This window comes from Pinus tabuliformis, chromosome Q (genome assembly GCF_031772625.1).
Source record: "Pinus tabuliformis cultivar Carrire ecotype Pingquan chromosome Q, CPIR1, whole genome shotgun sequence".
Taxonomy (NCBI): domain Eukaryota; kingdom Viridiplantae; phylum Streptophyta; class Pinopsida; order Pinales; family Pinaceae; genus Pinus; species Pinus tabuliformis.
Genome location: NC_142296.1, coordinates 51,379,102 through 51,403,034, shown reverse-complemented (window position 1 = coordinate 51,403,034; position 23,933 = coordinate 51,379,102). Strand labels below are relative to the sequence as shown.

Genomic DNA, 23,933 nt, shown 5'->3' with positions numbered 1-23,933 from the left:
GGCAGTCTCTCTCCGAGTGAGCCGATGAAGAGAAGGACTTCTAGTTTGAATTTTTGCAAGTGCAGAGGGAGCAGCACTGAAGCCTCAGTGTGAGAGAGTTGGTGGGACACAGATTTTCAGCAGGTCGTTTTGTTGGGATAAAAAATGTCAGAAGAACGAAGAGAAGCACCTTGAGGGAACTGTTCCTCGGTAGACTTCCTACCAAGAATTCTGTTTTCTCATTAGATGAGAAGTAGCAATGAGAAGCAGAGAGGAGATTTTCAGCATTTGTTTTGGAAGATATGGAAACCAGTGGCTTCAGGGATCATGACAGATTGGACGGAGCATCCAACTATGTCATCTGAAGGCTATAATGTATTTCCTTCTAGATGACCGTTCCCTCAAGACGTTCGTTGACAACCTGTTGGTTGAACCTGCGAATCTAGATCCGCTGAAGAAGTACAAGGATGAGATGGCAAAGAACAAGATGATGATCCTGAATGGAGTCAAGGATCACGTGGTGTGCCACGTTGCTAGCAGAATGACTGCTAAGGAGATGTGGGATTCCTTAGCCATGCTATATCAGGGATATTCTGAGCAACAGAAGATGTACTTAGAGCAGAAACTGATATTTTCTCAGATGCAGAAGGAAGAGCATGTGGATCCATTCCTCACGAAGCTGAAGGAAACCCATGATGAGTTGTCTACTGTGGGGCATACACCTAATGATTCAGAGTTAGTTAGAATAGCCCTCAATTCTGTCTCAGATGAGTGGCAAGTCTTTGTCAAGAGTATCTTGGGCAAAGCGGCATTGCCTAATTGGGATGAGATGTGGGCAGCTCTAAAACATGAGGAGATGAGGAGAGACCTGGTCAAGGTCAAAATTGACGGAAGCAGCAACAATAGTGGGTCGAAGCCCAAGGAGGAGGAGAATGCAACCCTTGCATCAAAGGGACAATAGGGGAAACATAGACGAAAGAAGGATGTCTCCAAGGTGAAGTGTTTCAGAAGTGGCAAGTTGGGCCACTATGCATCCTAGTGTCTTTTGAAGAAAAAAGACAAGGATGAGAAGCACGATACTAAGGTTGCAGCCACAAACATTGAAGAGGAGGAGTTCGCCATGACAGTCGAGATACCTCCAAGAAGGAGGTGGGATGATTTGGAGTTGTAGTTCGAAAGAGCTAGAGATGGGTAGGATCCTTGACGAGTCCACCTCATAAGGGGACTTTTGAGGTCTAAAATGGGCCTCCTAAGTAAAATATACAACCAAAATAAACTTTATAAGAACCAATAGCATTCAAGATGATGATTCCAACCATGTGGGATGATTCGCCATTTTTGGAGTAAAAAAGTAAAAATCTTAAAAAATAATAATAAAACTATTTTTTCAACTCTTATTTTTAACTTATCTCCCTAAGATTTTACTCAAATTTTGAGTAGAAGTGCTCATCGGATGAAAATTTAATTCCTCATCCAAGTAGTACCCATATTGCATACTTTCGATAGACCCCGCTACATGAAAAATGAGAAATACATGAAAAACGTGATTGCAATCACGATTTTCATGTATTTCTCATTTTTCGTGTAGCAGGGTCCATTGAAAGATGCAACATGGGTACTTGTTGGATGAGGAATAAAATTTGGTATCCAACGAGTGTTTCCGCTCGAAATTTGAGTAAACCCATAGGGAGATAAGTTGAAAATACGAGTTGAAAAAAACAAAAAAAAATTCTTTTTTTCCCTATAAAATTTGATGATGTAATCTAATCTTATTTTATTATTTCCACTTTTATTTTATAATTTCCTTAGGAGGCCCATTTTAGACCTCAAAATTCCCCTAACTCTTGGATCAATACCTTGGTCCGACAACCTAGTTTCACAGTAGTAGGATGGAATAGTGTCAAATGGTTCCAAGGAGTGTCAAGGAGACAGCTGCAGTGGCTAGGAGCGCTAGAGTCTAAGCAACGCAAAGCATAGTTGACAACAATGCAGATGGCACAGAGCAGAGGTCAGCAGCAGTGTAGTATATTCAGAGGGTCAAGGTAGAGACTAGCATCAGTCAGTTCGAGCATTCACATGGTATCATACTAAACATAATTAGTTCAATAATTTTGGATTTTTTTAGTTGCTTCTCTCGAGAACTGAGTTGCAGTACGGATGTAGTGTTAGTAGTGGTAGTGCTAGCAGCATAGCAAATGCAACTTTTGAGAGGGAATTGTAGTACAGATGTAGCATTGGTAGTGGCAGTGTCAAAGGAAACAATACAGTTGCAGCAATAACGTAGTAGTTGGTGGACAACATGTTAGACATCAGCAGCGCAAAGGATGATGCTTCAGAGTCAAAGCAGTATGCAACAACGCATATTGCTAGAGCACATTCCTTGTTAAGAGGGAGTGTTGATTTTGGGTAGCATCAGATGTGCTCTAGGCCTCAAATGTTGTAGGGAGGCTTGGGCACATGCATTGCAAAGAAACCAGAATCTGTTTTGGGAAATTCCACCCAGAGACGATTTTATTAAAATAATTAATATTTTTAATAAAGTTCCTAAGTCTAAACTTAGGAAAATTAAAATATTAATGGGTATTAATCTAATTATGGGTGTAACTTCTAGAAAAATATGGAGATCAAGTCAAAATGATCTGAGCCTTTGATTAGGGGTTAATATAGGTCGTTGGTTGTCCAACAGGAAGATATAAGAAGGGGCTTAAGGGTCATTTGGAAAATACACCAAGAGATCAAGAGATCAAATTTAGGAAGTGAGAAGTTCTCAGGAGGAAGTTCTGATCGAGGAGATTTCTTACAGTTGAGGGGCAGGGATAGCATCCAGAGAGAGAGATTTTTTCAGTTGGAGAATCATCAATAAAGAGAAGCAGAAAGTGATCAAGTAGCCCTAACATAGGGCCGCACAGAGGCAAAGCAGAGTGTGATAGAGAATTCGAGATTTTGCTGGGCAGAGTCAATTTCAGAAGATGGGAGTCGAGGTGTGAGACCAGGAGGTTGAGAGCAAAGACTCCAAGCAGAAAATCGATCAAAAAACTCGGTAAAACAATGTCTAGAGGGGTTGACACAGGGACTACGTGAGGACTGTGCTGAGGCAGCATAGGGCCTGCTAGAGGCAGCTCATCCAATATCCGGATCATCTGAGATTTTCTCAGTAATTGTGTGAGGTAATCTCACAAATATTTCTGCTAGTATTCCTCTTTGTAACTGGATATCGTTGTGAGGTATTCAGAGATGTATTCAGAATTTTCTACTGCTTAATAATAATAAGCGCTCAGAGTTGTTGCATCGGGTTTCCCGCATTGGGTTTTTCCAGGGACATTTGTCCAAAAATAACGATGTCTATTATGTTGTATTTTCTTTCTTGCTCAATATCTTGTTTCCATATAATAGTTAATTAAGTGAATGTTGCAGTAGTATTTACTTCGATATTTTCTGTAGCAAATAGTAAATAAATTGTATGGATTAACAAGTAGGAGAAGTAACATCAGTTTGCTGCAGTAGGGATTCTGATTGTGGATTTTTCACATGGTATCGAAGCAGTGCAGGTGAAGAAAGAAGAGAAGAGCCGGTAGATCCAACGCTAAAGCAGAAGGAGTTTGAAAAATCTATAGGAGGCAACAGTTCGAAACCCCAAAAGAGATGACGCATTTCCAAGCCGAGGATGCAGACTTTCGAGGTAGTCTCGCTCTGAGTGAGCCGACGAAGAGAAGGACTTCTAGTTCAATTTTTTGCAAGTGCAAAGGGAGCAAAGTTAAAGCCTCAACGTGAGAGAGCCGGTGGGACACTGATTTTCAATAGATCGTTTTGTTGGGCTAAAAAACATCAAAAGAAGGAAGAGAAGCACCTTGAGGGAACTTTTCCTCAGCAGACTTCCCACCGAGAAGTCTGTTTTCTCATTGGCTGAGCAGCAGTAGTGAGAAGTAGAGAGGAGATTTTTGACATTTTTTTTGGACAGATATGGTAACTAGTGACTTGAGGGATCAAGACAGGTTGGATAGAGCATCCAACTATGTCATATGGAAGGATAGAACGACTTTCCTTCTAGATGAGCATGCCCTCAAGACATATGTCGAAAGCATGGTGGCTGAGATGGAAAAGGCCAAGAGGATGATCGGATGGATTCAAGGATCACGTGGTGTGCCACATTGCTAGCAGAGTGACTGCTAAGGATATGTGGGATGCCTTAGCCACGTTATATTAGGGATATTCCGAGCAGTGGAAGATGTACTTAGAGCAGAAACTAAGATTTGCTTAGATGCAGAAGGAAGAGAATGTGGATCCATTCCTCACGAAGCTAAAGGAAATCCATATGAGTTGTCTACTACGGGGCATACACCTAATGATTCAGAGTTAGTTATACTAGCGCTCAATTCTATCTCAGATGAGTGGCAAGTGTTTGTCCAGAGTATCCTGGGTAAAGCAGCATTGCCTAATTGGGATGAGATGTGGGCAGCTCTAAAACAAGAGGAGATGAGGAGAGATCTAGTCAAGATCAAAATTGACGGAAGCAGTAAAAATAGTGGGTCAAAGCCCAAGGAGGAGGAGAATGCATCCCTTGCATCGAAGGGACAACAAGGGAAACATAGACGAAAGAAGGATGTCTCCAAGGTGAAGTGTTTCAGATGTGGTGAGTTGGGCCACTATGCATCCCAATGTCCTTTGAAGAAAAAGGCCAAGGATGAGAACCACGATCCTAAGGTTACAGCCATGAAGATCGAAGAGGAGGAGTTTGCCATGACAACTGAGATACCTCTAGGAGGGAGGTGGGCTGATTTGGAGTTGTAGTTCAAAATAGCTACAGATGGGCACGATCCTTGAGGAGTCCACCTCTTGGATCAATACCTTGCTACGGGAGCCCACCATAGAAAATTTTAGGGGCGAATCTTAGCCCAAAGGCAAAATTTAAGGGATTTTATATTTTAGAAGGGCGAATTTTTTATATTACACCCATTTTCTATAGTTAGCCCAAAATTTATTTAAAAAATAAATAATTATTATATTTTAGCCCTAAAAAATAAGGTGGATAAACAGTCCAAAAAACCTATTCACCTCATTTTGAAGTTGGATTTGATTGCAATCGCCCCGATTTCCAGTTTGGAGAAGTTGGATTTGATTGCAATCACCCCGATTTCTAGTTTGGAGGTTGGATCTGCTTGCAATGGCCCCAATTTCCTGGTTTGCAAGTCATATTTGGTTGCAATGGTAGACAAGAGATTGTGTTAACAGTTAGCGCTTGCCATTGTGGATGATGGGTTACAATAAGTGCTTGCAGACGTGAGAGGAGACGAGAAAGATGAACTAGATGTCATTGTGGGCAAGTCAGACAGATTGGGAGATATTGGGACCATTAACATATACATATATGCTGAGTTACTCGATTCCAGTGCCATTAATGAATTCAAGTAATTTGGGTGTCTGTTTCCACTTCTCCATTGGGAACGAACCGAAAAAATAGTTTATCGGCTTTCATACATCCATCCCCTTCGCTACTCAAATCTTGGAGCCCTATTTTCTCTTCCTACTCGTAAATTCTTCCACAGATGAATCTTCGTAGGTTGTTTTATTTATTCTGAAGATCAAATTTCGAGCAAGTTGGGATTGTTGTATGTGGGGGTTGAGAGTTGAAACTGGGAATTTAGGATAAACTTCTATGAAATTTTTCTTTGAGATGACTCTGAATTCTGTTTTGAATATCCAAGGACACCACCTTTCAAGCATTACACTTCAAGCTCACAACATTTGGGAACCAACTGGAGGTTCACTTTGGACATTTACTTGTTTAGAGTTCAAGAGCCAGAGATTTTTATTTGTTTCCCAGAGTCAATCTACATATACTTTCATGAAATGAGGACACATTTTGGAAATGGTTGTGATCTTTTGATCTGGTAAAATGGCATTGGTCAATTGTCTTTATCTTTGTTCAAGGAGTCTTGTAGTTATGAGCTAGTAGAGTTGGAGCGCTCAGTGCAAGGTTCACCTATAGCAATGTAAGGCAATGATCTTTGGACACTTTTGGAATTGAGGCTTGTGAAACCTTTCTTTCAAAATAAATATAAAACCTCATAAGGAAATATATTGTTCAGAGACACTTATCACTTATCAATAACTATAGACACAAGTTTGGAGACTTTGAGCCTGTGAAAACAAATTCTCAGAACCTAAAAAGAAGTATTATATGGCATATTTGAAAGAGCCCCTTCTTCCTATGAAGATAGTAAGGATTCCAAGATTCTTTCCATCACATATATGCATTGACTGCCATGAATCAGATTCACTGAAATTGTGATTACTTTCTTTCCTACACTGAGATCTTACTTTCCATTTAAGCCGAGGTTGTAATGATTACTGCTGCTCCTTATTATGTCGAGACTTTAATATTGTGAGATCACTGAGATACGCATATATATGCCTAGATCAAAACTACAGGGATATATGCGAGGGCTTTACAGTCACTATAACAACTTACTGTGTCACCCAAAGTCATTGTTTTCCCATCCAAGATTACAGTGATCTGAGAATTGCACCTTACAGTCATGTGAAGGGTCTCAGAGATATGTTGAGATCCTATCCTCACTTGGAGTTGTAGACTTGTTTGAGATTCCTCCTTCCTGCTCCATATACCCAAGATCATGACTGCACCTAAAACCCAAACGAGGTGTAGTCAAACCCTACTGTGGCTTTACTCCTATATGCGAAATTTCAGAGGCATGCGATATTTTTTCTTCGTGTATTTTCAATGACCCTAGATGGGTATTTATAGTGGTTATGTCCATATATGCAAGCCGACATAAACTCATGAACCATCGTGACTATTTTATTGAGCCGACGTTACTTCCATTTATTTAATTTAATTCATTTTCGAGCCGACATGAAGATCTTCATTATTCTACTTGCAGACTTCGGTGTTCTTGCATTTGGAGAAGCATTCTTGCATTTGGAGGATCATTCTTGGTCTTGGAGGGTTGTTACATTCAGTTGAATATTTGTATACATTTGAATGACACAGAATGCGAGTTCTGTGTCACTTAAAGAAAATGTGAGTTGAAGATTTGTAATCATTTTTCTTTAAAATGACTTCATGAATACAAGGAGATCTATAGGATAGACGAGTTATCTGGTATGGAATAAAAGGGATTGACATAATCCTTATAGAGAATGGAAGTCAGTGAATAAGTCTCCTTTAAACTCATGGGAAGGAACTCTTAAAAGTACTCTCATCTCTATGTAGCAAGAAAGGAGACAGATAAGAATATTAGGAAAGGCAATCTCTGACATGCAATAAAGAAGAAATATCCTCATGAGATCTCATTTGGGAGATCTAAGAAAGATGATATGAAAATAATCATCTACGTTCTTAATAAGCAAGATGTCAGGTGTCCTCAGGATATGGAAATTTTCTTGTGCAACAATTTGAGGTCTCTATGCCAGATAGAGAAAGACAAGTTGAAAGGACTCAAATATGTGCAGAAAGGAAAGGGAAGGTTGACAAGACAGAACAATACTATATTGATGGAATGGTGAAGGAAGCTGAAGAAAGGATCAGGGAAAAGGGATTAATAGATCTCCATTATGAATGAGATGGTGTCCCTCTCAAAAGGATCCTATTATAAGTCCTTGTAGATATGATCATGGTAAGAAGATGCATCGTGGCATCATGGAAACAAGAGCTCATATGAATCATGGAGAACATAGCTCTTGGGAATCTCATTGAATATCAAAGGAAAGGAAGAAGTCATCCAGGTCAAAGGGAACATTTGCCAGATAGGGACATTCTAGATGCTGAAGAGTCTTTGATAGAAACCTTAATGGAGGATCCCCTAGTCTGGAAAGGCAGCAATAGTTTCATCAAGATTTCCAACTTATGGAAATCATGAGACAAAGGACTGATGACATGATGAAGCAAATCAAGGGATTGAAGATCCATTCAATCAAGAAAGCTGCTGAAAGATACCTGAAGGAGAAATGAGGTATGTATGATTGTATTTGTATTTGCATTTGATATTGTAATGTCATGATATATGGTTGCAGATAAAATGGATCAAGCATGATCAAAAGGGAAAGGATCTCCTCCTCTGAAAGGATGCAGAAAGACATAAGTCTAACTAGATGAAATCAACATAATATGTCCTCATATGAAGTATGAGGTAGTTGACTACAATTGAAGAACTCTAAGAGCTCCTGGGAATGAAAGGTATCAGGATGGAAGAGATGGTGAATTATGTAACCTTGATGAAGGCAATCAACATCCAAAATATCAGGAAGACTTGACCAGGAAACCTCCCGAAAAGATGTGAAGACTCTGATGGAAGTTTGAAAGGATGAGGACCCTTGACAACATATATCATTGGGAGATGTGTCAACATGTATGCAAGATGATTGATACCTACAAGAAGATGTCACTGGAAGAATGCCATCACCAAAAGGTAATACGTAATTTGCTTTTGGTATCTGACCTCTTGGAAAAAGTCGAGGTATCTGTGCGGGATCAAGAAAAGGAGAGTTGTGAAAGATGTCACAACTATGTACCTTGTGATCATAGAAAATTTTAGGAGCGAATTTTAGCCCATGGGCGAAATTTAAGGGGTTTTATATTTTGGTAGGGTGAATTTTTTATATTGCACCTGTTTTCTATAGTTCACCCCAAAATTATTTAAAAAATAAGTAATTATTATATTTTAGCCCTGAAAAATAAACCAGCTAAACATTCAAAGCCCCGAATTCGCCTTGTTTTTTAGTGGGGTTTGCTTCAATCGCCCCCGATTTTCATAATGCAGGTGGGGTTTTCTTCAATCGCCACCGATTTTTAGAATGTAGGTGGGGTTTTCTTCAATCGCCCCCGATTTCCAGGAATGTAGGTGGTTGGTTTGCTCCCAACCACCTTAGATTTCTAGGAAATCGAAGGTAGGGTTGAATTCTCCGGTTTGGTTTGGAAATCAAAGGTAGGGTTGAATTCACAGATTTGGTTTGATTCTCCTGTGTAAAAACAACTCTGTGATTCTGTGATTGATTGAGTCTTCATAGCGATTGATTGAGTCTTCATAGTGGTCAGAGTGACGGAGTCAGACGATGGCCACTTGCTCCTGAAATTATATTTTTCCCTATTTCTCAATCTGCCATCGTACTCTTGTATCAGAGAGGGGCCTGATCATGTGCCCAGATTCAAATCTACTATTAATTTCAATGGAGAAGTAGTTGAGAGCCCAAAATACTGCATCACATTGAGACATGTTGAACATGCCGCTACAGAGGTGGCACTTAATACTCTTTTCTAGAGAGGCCCTTCTCAAGTTCTTGCTGCAAGAATACCGATATGGATTTTGTTTTGGTGGTGCTTTGAAACTTATTTTCTGGATGATCTATTGTTTTTTATGGTCACTGCATGTGGTTTAAATAGGATAATATGGGGCATACAAAAATTGTTGCAAGAGATAACTCAGATAGCAGGAGCAGCACTGCCTGTGTATACTGCTGTGCGGTTTGGTCTAGGCCATCTTCCCTATTTTACTTGCACTGTGGAGTTAGTTGAGTTAAGATATATGGGTGTGTATGATGGTCCTTCCGCTAACCAGTCATCAAGGTGAATATGTCTCCTCATCGGTTTGAAATATTTTGTTTCATTGGGATGATTAGAAAGGGCTTAATTGCTAGTCAAGCGTCTCCAGGATGGTTCATCGGGGCAATAAAATGGAGATTCTTTCTTCACCAGCATTCCATAACACCACTTACTGAATGAATCTGCTGGGTACCATGTATTACCTATCAGAATTACATTCTACATCTCCCTTATGAGCTGCTAGGTGCAATGACGATATCCACCAATCGATATGGAAAACTGCCTACTACCCCGTTTTGCGTCAATACCTAACTACCAGGCAATACCAAAGCAGGTATTTCGATCGAAAATTTTGGGAGCGGATGAGATGTGGTCGATAAAGTGATGTTACCAACTTCGTTCTCTTGATCACAGATTTAGATTCTTAAATGAGATTGATAAAACCAAATTATTGTATGGGCAGTTGCTAAGTTCTCTTAGCCGAGTCCTTGCTGGGTATTCAGGTGCATCAGATAAACAAAACCAAAAGGAATAGTTGAAGAATACTGCCATGATTGCCTGGTCAGGTTTAAAACAATGTCAGTGCTTCTTAAAATTTACTATTTTACATATAGTTTAAGGTGTATTTTTCTTATAATAGGTATTATAGTTCTGGGCTTGTGTTATCCTGTGAAGTTTGAGAAACGTTTTTCTTCCTTGCCACTAAATAGTTTAGTATGTCTAATCTATAAATGCTAATTTTATTAGTTTTGTGGGATGGTAGTGACACACCAACTTCAGTTTTGCTCATAGACACTAGTAGAGGGAGAATTTAATGATGCGCGGGAGAAAATCGCTATTTCCATAGCATTTGCACATCATAGGTCTAAGGAGATACAATTGGACCAACAGCTGAAACAACAACACTCAACATCCAAGAGAAAGATTCTCACCAAGAGAGAGAGAGAGAGAGTAGAATCCATTATGTTGAACACCAACATTATGAACCCTGGGCTGGAGGAGCATCATAATGGATTTCTTATGATTTTCCCGCATAAGGTTGTTACAGCTTTAGTTCTAGTCATAATCATCATTGTCAACAGCAGTTGCATCCTCCTACTTTGCCATCATTTGGTTCTAGGATTTTTCCCCTAATTATGTCTATTTTTATGTAGAGGAATATATTGGTATCTCTTTATGATTCACCTTCATCCTCCTCTCTCTCAAGGAACATTACTGCAGCTAATAGATTTCTTGTTGGTGATTGTGTTGGGATTTTCTACAAGAGCCATTTCCATTTCCATTAGCACTGTCTAGGAAAGTTATTGTAGCAAACAGAGCTAGTGCAAATGATAGAAATGTACATATAATAGCATCTCAGCAAGTGCCCACCCCATCTAAAGAACTTGAGAGAGGTGTAGAGGAATGGATTAAAGGTGATATCCCATGGGATAACAACATTCCTACATTAGTAATTTCCAATGTATCAGAGTGGTTTGCAACATTTACTTCTAATAATTTGTTACCCTGGTCTAATTCAATGCAATCCTGGGGTTTGCATAGGCAACAGTAGCAACAGAGGCAACAATAATGGATGCCACAAACTATTCCTCAACCTGGGTCATCCTTTTTAGCACCTAGATACTGTGGGTCTACTTCATCAATGGTTGGACCTGTGACAATAAGGACATCAATACTAGTTTTCTTGGCCCCTCCCCGTCGAAGGCCTCATTCTGATTTCCTAAGGAATGACACAAATTTGGTTCCTTCTCCACTCCAAACTACACAAGTAGTTAAAATTCGATCTGTTATCACAGTTTTCTCTAGAACACCTATTTGGAGGACTTTACCACAAAACCTAGACCCAAGTTCCTTAGATAATGAAGACTGGAACTTCAATTGCTCAATCAGCTTAGGCTTTGAAATTTGTCTAAAACAATTTGATCTATTGATATTCTTCACATTTAACTCTGAAATTTTCTTCTCTTCCAGTCTGCTATTGATATGAGAAGGCGGTATCTATGACATATTTTGACTCTGCTTTTCCCTTCTTGTGTTTTATGAGGTTACATAGTTTAATATTTATGCCATCTAAGCCCAAATATCTAAGCCCATCTAATGTTTCCAAGTAAACTTCCAAGATAAATTTATCTCCTTAAATTTGGTCCTTTTGAGGCTAGAGAAAAAAACTAGGGCTTGGAACAAAATTTTAGGGAGGAGGCTTTTTGGTGGTTTGAGAGCCTAAACATCAAGAGGTGGGTCTTGGATACATGACCTATCATTTTGGTGGGTATCCACTCAAATTTTCCCTAGGAAGGAAACCCTAGTTTCTTCTCCCTCAACATGAGGAATTTGTTAAGGGTTTCATGAACCTTGGAATAACTTATTATCTTTGCAAGGAACCCTTTCTCTTTGTTCTTGACCTTGTGAACACCTATCACCATTGAAAAACTTCAAAACCATCAAAACCATAGGTCTTGAACCTTGATTTCTAAGGCTTTTCTTAGAGAGTGTTTTTCTTCCTGGAAGCTCTGAAACATTATTGATTCTCTCTCTTGAATGAGTCGTAGCTTGATCACCTTGTACCTTATACCTAGCATATGCATTTTAAGTGATCTCCCTCGTATCGAGACTCCTCCCATTAGTGAAAGTTTGTAAAGAGCAGGGGTTTTGACTGAGGTGACATTAGGCCTCCACCCCATTGTTAGCATGTAGTCTAGCTTTTAGTCTTGTAGGGTGTCTCTCTCCAAAGCCTACTAGATTTTGTAGTAACATTGCCATCTGCTACATGCTAGATCTTGTAGATCTATTTGGAAATCTCCACTGACTTCCCTTTGACACGATCAAGATATACTTCATATTTTTGGATCTACCTCCTCCCTCTAAGCTTAAGATCACATCTAGTATAATATCTCTCAACACATCACCAATTCTAGGAATATCCTCTTGTCACAAGATTTACTTTGTTCTTCCACTTCTTCTATCTGTTGCCAAAGCCTTGGAAACCTTCTCTATGTACCTACAATCCTCACCAGGAGGTCACAAAAGAACGATTATAACTCAGCAAAGAGAAACAAAGACAAGAGGCTAGCTAACAACAATAATCAAGGAAGAGAGATCTAAGTTACTTATCTTTTGAGGATCACAGGAAATATTAGCTCCCTCTTGATCTTAGCGTTCTTGCATCCATATTGAAATTTTATCATCCTTGTCCTCATCATCAACATGGTGCCATTCCTTCCTTGCATAGGCTAGGGTTTCTTCTTTTAGCAAAAACATTAATCTAGATGTAGGGTTTTATCTACAAACCCTAGGATTTTTACATTCAAGACTTCTAGTCTTCTAGGATAAATCCTAGTTACATTTTACATCCCTTGCAAGTCCAATCAGACTTTGTAATGTGCCAATTTTCCTTTTCATAACCAAATGTCCAAAAAATCATAGAGTCCCAATGCCTCAGAAAACAATCAAAGGATATTTCATCTTGATATCAGACTAAGCGAATGAGTCAAGATCATGGATCTTCCAATGAGATGTCTTCATCAAGAGATAAATATGATAGACCCATAGCATACTTGGTTACTGCTTCAGCAGTACTAGTAAGGATATTCCTGCAACTCTGTATTTTCAGCTGAACATTGATTTTGACCTTTTCAATCCAAGTAGCTCATCCTTTATCATATCAGTTAGTAATAATTCAGTTTTGCAAATGACTCATCTTTCTTGAGAGTACTTTTGTCTCCAAACTTGAAAGAGGACTCAGCCTTTTTCTTCATTATAAGCTTGTTATGTCAAAAGGTGAACTTGCTCCATCACAATGTGCTTTGATAGTGATCTTTTTCCTTATTTCGAATTCTTAACTTTCAATATTGAACAAAAATAGGTTCCATCCTTCAAATGCCCTTGGCACTAGCAATAACCAAATGCACTTCATCTTCTAGGTCCTTTACTTAACAATGTAATATTCATGACAACAAATGGCGTGATACTTTCATGAAATTTTCAACATCCTGCTTGTGAACACAATGCAATATTTTCAAGGAAAAACACAGGTTTGTTATCTCACACTTCAACTTTCAGCATTGACCTTATCTTGCTTTGAGCCATAACCCAAATTATGATTCCATCATTTGAAATATCAAGATGATTTTCCTAGATCAGAAGGCATATCAATATTTTTGTATGCTTGAAGATCATATTGTGAGTTTCATCACTGAAATTGTAGGTGATGTGGCTCCTTCAATAGTCATCATAATTATCCTTTGATACATTCCTGTGATCTGATTAAGGAGTGGATCTCAACTTTGATACAAGGTTTTTCAACCAAGCATTTAAGTAGTCATTTCTTCTAGCTGAGGTCTATAAGAATGTTTCCAAAGAAAACCATTGATCCCAAATGAGATTGTAAGAAAATTGATAGAATATATCTTACATCTAAGCATCAAACTTCCGGATTTAGTAGACTTTTGTTGGTCTCTTTATAGGGTTGTATTTCCAGACCTCATACTCATATTAGAACAACTCTTCACTATAATGTGCTTTCCATGGAATCTGTAACAACCCCTATTTTTTTTTTTGAAATAAATAATACATTCAACACACAACACTTAATTATATATCTTGACACCATGCTATGATGAGTAATGCATTTAACACACAACACTATCTTAACAACATCTTGATGTGTATATTCTAGAAAATATACACTAACGTTAAATGGGTAAAAAAAAGACATCGTTGGCAAAGATTTTGAGCACACACAAGCAAATGGTTGATGTAACGAGGTAATAATTTTGTGATATATCGACCTTGAGCTTGTTACCACTCATCAACCAGAATAAGACATTACAGACAATACACTATCAAGGGAAGAAATTTTAAATGGATTAATATTAAGGCCTAGATGTAATTATTTCCCATCCATTCAATAACAATGAATACCACCTAATTGGTTTACAATCTGCCATTTAAGAGAGAAGGAAATGATTTATTTTTCTGATTTTGCAAATGTGGTCGATTTGATTTCATTACAATAATTCTGCCATCTAAGTGAGTCAATGCAATCTGAAGAAACAAAACAATAATAATATTCATTTTAATTTATTATCTTGCAAATCTTGTGAGCTTGTTTTCATCATAATAATTGGATTGACTTCCTCACATTCAATGGTTACTTGATCTAAGGATCCAATCTCAATTGACATGAAGATCCTATTGTGGCATACTGGTGCTTAGCCTTATTTCAATACCTCTAAGAGTACCACTATCCATGCATCTTGTACTTGAAATTCATGGGGTAACCAATGATGCCTAGTGAGAATCACTGATAGCATATGCTATGAAACCAGCTCACAAAAAGATAGAGAAGATAGATCAACGCCTTAGAATTCAGCCTCTTCGAGGGGGAAACCTCCTTTACATTACACAAATGAACAATTCTTGGATGATACAAATGGCAAGACCTCCTTTCTATATATAGGAGTCTAAGGGGTCATAATATAATCAAAGCCGACATAACAATAATAATGTAAGGGAACAATAATAACAATAGTGGCCTTCTATGGGGCACAATAATAACAATATGGGGCCTACATGGGCACAACAATATAAGAAGGGGGTTGTACTAATAACAATAAGGGGTTACACTAGTAGTATAGGGACCTAACATGCCCTCTCCTTCTAAAAGTGTTGTCCTAAACGCTTGAGTAGTTCTTGATGCTTCTGTATAAAATTCTCATCCTTCCATGTGGAATCTTCAGCAGGTAAGTTCTTCCATTTGATGAGATACTCTGAAATTAATCGATTTCGTAGCTCTCGACTTCTCGATTCTGTGAATACTTCAAGTTCCAATATGATTTTTCCTTCCTTGTCAAGTTCTCGCAATATTGTTGGAACTGGGATCTTCGACAACTTTTGAATGAGTTCCCACCCTGCTTCGCCATTCTTCCATTCATCCCTTTCTTTGTTTATCAAATTTGGTTGGATAATTATACCAAACTCTACCATTTTTGCAACCATATGTTCAATTTTACTCCTTTGGGCATATGGATATCTATAAGACCAGATGTTTGGAGGAACACTTCCTAGAATCAAATGAATAGCATGATCATGATCACGAATATGTGAGAGACCTTTGGGAGTCTCAAATACCTTGGAATTATTGTCCAAGACTTTTTTGAGATCTGGAGAAATAGATGATTTCGATGTGGGAACCATTAGTGAACATAATTGTGCAATTACGCCTCGTTGTTCTTTCTTTAGAAGCTTTGTCATTCCGTTAGATCTTATCATCTTTCCTGATTTCCCTGTGATACCCCTTAATTCAACTTCCTTTCCTTCTAAAGAAAATTTCATGAAAAGTTCTTGAAAATTAAAAGCTATTGTACCCAAGGATTGTAGCCATTGGACTCCTAGTACAACATCAACACCACCCATTGGAATGGAAATCATTGGGCTATTCAATACATATTCTCTCATGGATAGCTTGATATTATGGCACTTTCCAGAGCAATTTATGGTTCTTCCACTTACAACCGTCACTTGACACTTTGGTGCTGGATATAGGAAGCAATTCAATTCCTTGGCTATCTTACAATGAATAAAAGTATGGGTACTACCTAAATAAATCAACACTATTACCTTTTTCTTCTTGATATGTCCTTCCATCTTTATATTTTGAGGAGTGGTAATTCCGACCAATGCATTACAAGATATGGTCGGATTCATTTCTTCTTTCTTTGGGGTTGGTTCCTAGTGAGTATACTTTTCTTTTGATGTTTCTTGATACTTTTCTTCCTGATATTTCACTGCTTGAACCTTCTTCTTCTTAATATGTCCTTCTATCTTGAGAGTTTGAGGAGTCATAATTTCTTCCAATGCATTACAAGATATGGTTGGATTCATTTCTTGGTGCTCAATGTGATCTTTCACTTCTTGAACATTTTTCTTCTTGATATGTCCTTCTATCTTGATAGTTTGAGGAGTGGTAATTCCGGCCAATGCATTACAAGATATGGTCGGATTCATTTCTTCTTTCTTGATGTGATCTTTCACTTCTTGAACCTTTTTCTTCTTGATATGTCCTTCTATCTTGAGAGTTTGAGGAGTGGTAATTCTTGCCAATGCTTTACAAGATATGGTCGGATTCATTTCTTATTTCTATGGGGTTGGTTCCTGGTGTATATCCTCTTCTTTTGATGTTTCTTGATCCTTTTCTTCCTCCTCTTCACAATCAATGTAAAATAATTTCTTCTCAGCACACTTATGACCTTTAATGTATTTGTTATCACAATTGTAACAAAGTCCTTTTGCTCTTTTTTCTTCCAATTGTTGTGGTGTCAACCTTGTAGGTTGTGGAAGGCTAGGAGAAACAACACTTCCATCTTTATAGTTGTGAGGGGTAGACTTCCTTGTTGCCATAATTTTTCTTTCCACTTTTCTTGCCAACCTGAATGCCTTCTCCAATGAATCAGGTTCCCAAAGACGAACCTCATGTTGAATGTTATCCTTTAAATTCCCTATGAAGACATCAATCCTTTGCTTCTCTGGAATATCATTTACCCTTATATTCAATTTTTGAAAGTCCTCAATGTGCTCTGCCATTGAACCCTTTTGTTCGAGATTTATCAATTGGCTAAAGAAGGTGTTACTCTTTGTATCCTCATAATGTGCTATCATTTCTTCCGTGAAAATTGACCAAGTGACAAGTGCTTTACGAGAACAAAGCCCTTTATACCATAAAAATTGATTTGGTTCTAAATATAAAGATGCAATATGTACCTTTTGTAATATTTGAACTTCATGTAGATCAAAATATTTCTCCATTTGTAGTATCCAATTTACCAAATCCTTGCCATCAAACTTCTTCATCTCGCTTTTTCTTAATTTTAGGAGCTCAATCTTGCAACGAATGTAACTCTGTAATTTTGGATCTTTAAGTTCTGAAATTTCGGCCTGTAATAGTCCTCTCAGTCCTATTTCTAACACCGCAAGTCTGATCGCAATTGGATTCCCGAAGTAATATTTATTCCCAATCTCCCGCGATGGCTTAATTATAGACTAGTTCAGTAGAGTGAACTTGTACGACGTGCCACATGTCACTGTTTCAACCTCAGGTTCTGAAAATTATATGCAAACATAATACATTCCATCTTCTTTCTGTGACATCTTACAAAATTTCAATTTGATTCTTGGAGAGAAAGTTATGACGATTTTCCCAAGGTCACCTGTTTAGGATGTAATTCTGGACTCTGCAAAAACCATAACTTCCTCGGATCATATATCCAAAAATATAGCGAGACAAGATCTGAAATTCAGACTCAAGGTTCCGACCGATTTAATCTCAAATGGGTTTTTTTTTAGCTTCTGAAAATTTGTCGCGAAAACATTATAGCGAAAATTCCACAATGGCCCGTTTTAGATGAAATTCGGGAGCTTGCAAAAAACCTAACTTCCTCAAATAATATCTCTGAAAATATAATGAGACAAGATCTGAAATTCAGACCCAAGGTTCAGCGAGATTTCATCTCAAATGGGTTTTTTTTTAGCGTCTGAAATGTTGTAAAAAAAAGTTATAGCGGAAATTCCACGATGACATGTTTGGAACAACGAAACCCTAGAATCCAAAGCTCTGATACCAAATGTTATGAAACCAGCTCACAAAAAGATAGAGAAGATAGATCAACGCCTTATAATTCAGCCTCTTCGAGGGGGCAACCTCCTTTACATTACACAAATGAATAATTCTTGGATGATACAAATGACAAGACCTCCTTTTTATATATAGGAGTCTAAGGGGTCATAATATAATCAGAGCCGACATAACAATAATAATTTAAGGGAACAATAATAACACTAGCAGGTTTCTATGGGGCACAATAATAACAATATGGGGACTGCATGGGCACAACAATATAATAAGGGGGTTGTACGAATAATAATAAGGGGTTACACTAGTAGTATAGGGACCTAACAGCATCACATGAATTAGCTTCCGATGAGTCTAATAATAGACTATGAAGTTGTTGACTGCATATTGTAATGCTACCTTATGCTTCTGTGGTAAAAATGGCAGTGAACCAATGACCTCACATGTACCATCCACGTTGAAAGCAATCAATTTATTTATTGTGATGATATGTCATGCAAGGGTATTGTATTGTCGGATGATAGGTCCCATTTTAGACAATAGGCTGCATATTAAGGTTGCCTACAAAGGTTTTGTCCTGTCAGTACTTATCCATAAAATGGGGTGGCATACAACCAAACTGTTGAGAAGATTACTAGATACTGTTTAATATGGTAGAGTGTTAAGCAACTCACAACAGGAGAGTAAATCCCTAGTTATGACTCTTAGGGATTACAAAATGATGCATAGACTAGCCATTAAAATGCCTGATAGTTAAACCAATGTAGGAAATAGGGCATGTAACTAATCTTATATGTCCAGGCAGTATACAGACCTTGAGACTCTCGTACCTCGGGCTAATATCCAAGGAAACTGTGTGTTTTCATTCTTGAATCCACTCCTTTAACCATGCCTAAGCATGTAATCCTGAAGTTTTGTAAGCGATCCAAGACCTCAGGTTACTCAACAGTGTGTGATCTGGGAAGGGCAATGGGACCAAACTCACAACTCTCCTCCCATCTGCTGACAACTACCCATCTAATGTTTCCAGGTCAACTTCCAAGATAAATTTATCTCCTTAAATTTGGTCCTTTTGAGGCTAGAGAAAAAAACTAGGGCTTGGAACAAAATTTTAGGGAGGAGGCTTTTTGGTGGTTTGAGAGCCTAAACATCAAGAGGTGGGTCTTGGATACATGACCTATCTTGGAAGTTGACCTGGAAACATTTTTTCTATAGTGTTTATGATCCTTTGTATCCTCTACTCCACCTTGATTTTGTTGTTGGGATTACACTGAAGGATGGGCCAGAGGATACTACTCCAGTGTAAGTGTAGGATGTCACCATTTTTACCTCTTCTTCTTTAAAGGTGATAGTAGTATTAGATGCCTCCTTCTCAAACATGTTGAAAGCCTGAATATTTGATTTTTCAAGGTTGACCTGAAAGCCATAAGCATCTCTGGATTCCCTAAGAAGCAAGAAACATTTTCTCGCATTTCAGGATACTGTGAACAAAATGACATCCACTCTCCAAATATCACAGTCTTTGAATCACTTGTGTATTTCACATGGCTCAGTCTTCCTTGCAAGGTTGATGAGAAAAATAGAATGGTTGGTCTATATTTCCCCTTTGCATGCAGTACTCGAGTGAAATATTCCCTTGTTAATGAGATCATGCAAACAGCTTGTGCTCACAGATTTTTGTTGTTACAATAAACTGCAGATTTTTGTTGCAGAAGTCATGGAGCTTGTGGAGCTCACTTCTTTGAGAGATGCTCTTGTAGGGCTGCTTGGAGTGACAGGTCTTTCTATAGAGCAAAGGAAGAGACTTACCATAGCAATAGAACTAGTTGCCAATCCTTCTATAATCTTCATGGATGAGCTAACTTTCGGACTAGATGTCTATGTTGCAGCAATAGTTATGCGTACTGTTCGCAACACAATCAATACAGGTTGAACAGTTGTTTGTACCATCCATCAACCCACCATTGATATCTTTGAAGCTTTTGATGAGGTAAATTCAAAAACTTTCATGATAAATCTATGTAGTGTGAAACAAACGACATTTTTTTATGTTTCTTTGCTTGGCTTAATAAAAGGAAAGGGGTGCTAAGGGATAGAATAAAGCAGGGTTCCACAGAACCAATAATTGCTAAATCTTTAGTTTTATTGGTTTCTTGAACTACAGCTCTTGCTCCTGAAAAGGGGTGGCCAAATCATCTACGCAGATCCTTTGGGTTTTCGTTCTCATAAACCCATTGAGTATTTTGAGGTAAGGGTGATTTTTTTATTGTATTTTATAAGCTATTTAGTAAATGATTATGCTTACCATTATCAATCCGTGGTAGAAAATAATGATCTTGTCTGATTCTTATTTTGTTGGTTAGGTCGTTCCAGAAGTACCACAGATTATAGAAGGACACAATCCAATGACATGGGCACTAGAAGTGAGTTCCATAGCTGTTGAGGAAAGGCTTGGTGTGGACTTTGTTGAAATCTACAGAAAATCAATACTTTATGAGTATGTCTAGATGTAATTGTAGGAACTTGTTTGAGAAAGAGCTTTTTCATTGCGTATATCTGATTTTGCTATTTTTTTGTCACTTGTCACCTTGAAGAATAGACTGCAATTTTTTTTAAACCTTTTTTTACTGATGTGTTGTTCTGCTTTCAGATGGAATCAAGCTCTTATTAAAGAGATAAGCACCCCTGCTCCTGGCTTGCAGGATTTGAATTTTCCAACACAATATGCACAATCCTTCAAAGTTCAGTGCCTAGCATGCCTTTGGAAGCAACATTGGTCATATTGGAGGAATCCACACTATAATGTTGTGCGGTTTTTCTTCACTACAGTGGTTTCCCTACTGTTTGGAACCATCTTTTGGGACCTTGGAACAAAGAGGTTGGACACTCTCTTGACAGGCATAATAGACTTATTTGCAAAACTAGTCCGGCCTCAATTTGACATTTTGTTTTCTCTATCATTGATTAGTTTATTGTCTATTACATATTTGAGTCAACAGAGTCACTTAGCATATTGAGAAATCGGTCTGACGTATGTCTTCCAAGTGAACTTGTAGTCTTTATTTGTTCCCTTGAAAACTATTTTGTTGTTCTCTGTAAGCAGAGTAAATTGTGTTTCTCTTAACATATTTTGCTTCAACTACTCAATGTTGTCTAAGTATTCTTCAGTGTCCTTTTATAGAGGAAAACAACAAGATCTAATGAATATTATGGGATCAATGTATTGTGTTGTACTTTTTCTTGGTGTTAGCAATTCATCGAGTGTCCAGCCAGTTGTCGAGGTTGAACGAACTATCTTTTACAGAGAAAAAGTTGTTGGAATGTATTCAACACTTCCTTATGCCCTTGGACAGGTAATCTAAATGTGAACAACTAGTCAATTATAGTTTTGTTATGAAGATCAATTTCATCGAATGACCATCCTTGTTATCTGTACTGGTGGCAATTGAGGTGCCCTATGTTTTGATATAGTTCGTAGTCTATGCCATCTTGGTCTATTCTATGATTTCTTTCGAGTGGACAACTCCCAAGTTCTTATGGTTCCTCTTCATTATGTTCTTCACTTTTCTATACTATACATATTATGGAATGATGACAGTAGCCTTGACTCCAAGTTACCATATTGTTGCAATCATTTCATCAACTTTTTATTCTGCATGGAATCTCTTCTGTGGTTTCATTATTCCTCGACCTGTAAGGCCATATTTTCAACTCTTGATCCCTTCATCAATTTTTTCTTCCAGCAATGATTTGAATTGCAATGTTGACAGCAGTTGGAAATCCCCCTATTAAGTGATCCTAACAAGGTAAATTCTTTGGTTTAGTTTTGAAAACAGAAAATCTCTATATGGTGGAGATGGTACTACTGGGGAACTCCTGTTTCTTGGACACTCTATGGTCTGATTGCTTCACAGTTGGGTGATGTAGAAACCGAGATGGAGACAGCAGATGGGAAAGTGAAGGTGGGCACATTCATAAAATCTTATTTCGGGATGAGACACAACTTTTTAGGAATTGTAGCACTGGTGATGGTGTGTATCCCCGTTGTCTTTGCTTTGTTCTTTGCTCTGGCCATCAAACACTTCAACTTCCAGAAAAGATAGACATCCCCTGACATGCTCATCAAATATATTTTATATTATTTTCCTTGATGGGTCTGCTTAATAATCCTTGGCTAAAGAGTATAAAGGCAACTGTTAAGCTTCAGTTGCAGTGAGATGAATGTGTGTCATTGAAAACTTCTATTTTTTATAACTATGTTGTTGTAAATTTAGGTTTTGAATTGTTATTAGGATGTTATCTTATAGCCTGGTTGTTCCTATATGTGCAGCAACATGTGTTGATTTCGGGTAGCATCGGATGTGCCTTAGCCACGAATATTGGTGGAGAGGCTAAAGCACATGAGATCTCCAATACCCAGAAAGGGTTTGGGCAGATTCTAAACAGTTTGGGAGATATTAAAATAATTAATATTTTTAATGGAGTCCCTAAGTCTAAACATAGGGAAAATAAAATATTAATGTGAATTAATATAAAACTGTGTTAGAAGGGTCCAAAAGTCATGGATCAAGCCAAATCTAATCTTAGCCATTGATTAGGGACTTAATCTCGACCGTTGATTTGTCAACGAGAAAAGTATAAGAGGAGGCTTGAGGGTCACTTGGAGAACACACCAAGAGATTAAGATTTCGACTTTCTGGTGCTGGGTTTGCTGAAAAAGTTGAGAGAGTGATCAGAGTTGCAGCTAATGGGCAATGAATACAAAAGCAGAGAGGCATAGATAGCGCCAGGAGGATCATCACAGTAGTCAGAGAGAGGGACGCAGAAGCAACCAAGAGGTTATGCAGAGCAAGCCAGGAGTTGTGCAGTGCCTCAGAGGGCTAGCGTGGGTGATGCAGAGGGCCAGAGGGCTGACACAGGCCAAGCCAGAGTGACGTTGGGCTAACACTGGGCTAGAGAGAGGCTAACGTAGTCCCTAGAGGCTGACGCTGGGGTTTTGTGGGGCAGATTGGAGCTGTGGAGCTACTGGAGTGTTTATCCGGGGTTTCAGCCAGAATATCTAGTTCCGAGTAGAGAGGTACTACTACCGAGATTTTTATCTGTTGGTTGAGACAGATATGACACCTAGATTTTATTCTGAAACTGATTAACAAATCAAACCCTCAGATAGCTGCACCGGTTTTCCTGCATTGGGTTTTTCTGGGGACATTAGTCCAAAAACAACAGTGTCACTTGTGTGCTTGTTTCTATTTCCTTCAGTTGAAGAATTGTAATGAGTTGAGCATGTACTTGTATTTATTTATGGTATTTACATGGTAAATAACTCGTTAATTAACAGAACAAGTAGGTAGGAATAAATCAGTAAAGTGCATGAAGGGTTTCTAACGGGTCAGACTTAGAAATTCCAACAACATGCTTCAAGATATGTTGTTTTGTTTGAGTTGAGTGAAATGACTCCACTAATCATTCTGCAATACAACATTGGTTATACACTACTTTCATAAACAACAATGGTTATACACTACTGGTTATGAAAGGCATGCAAATCTATAACCATCCTCATTTTATAGAGCTATACTCTATCACCCATTTATATTATAGAATCTTTGAACTGAGAGCATACCAGGAATATTTGAACTGACTTATTCTATCCAAAATTAGATTTATTAAAATAAAATTCCAATATCATACATCTTAGTTTAATATTTGGTTTAATGTTATGAAGCATTATGTAAAACCATGAAATTCAAGTCATGTTATGAAGTCTTATGT

At 38.1% G+C, this 23,933-nt stretch overlaps 1 pseudogene; it reads left to right on the top strand.

Annotated features, from left to right (window-relative positions):
• The first annotated feature begins 520 nt into the window (after positions 1-520).
• LOC149218260 (ABC transporter G family member 36-like) lies at positions 521-22,264 on the top strand (annotated as a pseudogene).
• Positions 22,265-23,933: the final 1,669 nt, after the last annotated feature.